Raw genomic sequence first — 666 nt, 5'->3', positions numbered from 1 at the left:
CACCCTACTCCACCAGCAAGTCTCTTTCCCAAAGGTGCTTAGATTTCTCAATTTGTGTGCCATCTCCCACTGGTGTCCTGCTCCCGTTTCTTGGTTCTGCTGTCACCCTTTCTCTGCCACTGATGCTCATACCCCTTACTATGTCCAGTATTACAGCTCCCTATCTTTCTCTCTATCTGTATCCTGGTTCAAGAAGGTTCTCAAGACAGGGATCCCAAATTTACAGGATGTGCTCCTCTGCCATGTCTTATTCTTGATGGTTGTGATGTTGCCCCTCTCTGCTCACTTTTCTGTCCTTTTATTTATTGTAAGATCTATTGTAAGATAATAGGTGTGATTCAAACAAAGGCATGAGTTTAGTAAGGTGGTAAATGTTGTGACTTGCATAACGATGGTGATGGGGGTATGGGTGCTTATTTGAGTCATCACCCTCTAGTAAGTTACAGTGAAAGTTACAGTGCTGACTCAAGATACATTCCACCCTAATCCTGTCTCTTTAATGTAACAGACAACTCACTCCCAAATGGGCCCATAGCCACAGATATAAAGGCTAGGTTTTTTTTTTGTTTTGTTTTGTTTTTTTTTTAATTAGGATTTGGGTGAAGATTTACAGAGTAAATTCACTTTTCATACAGCAGTTCACATATACTTTGTCTCATGTCATTG

Source organism: Orycteropus afer, unplaced genomic scaffold (assembly GCF_000298275.1).
Source record: "Orycteropus afer afer isolate SDZICR_OR568_19922 unplaced genomic scaffold, OryAfe1.0 scaffold01390, whole genome shotgun sequence".
Taxonomy (NCBI): Eukaryota; Metazoa; Chordata; class Mammalia; order Tubulidentata; family Orycteropodidae; genus Orycteropus; species Orycteropus afer.
The sequence above is the reverse complement of the archived record's forward strand: the minus strand, read 5'-3'. Positions refer to the sequence as shown.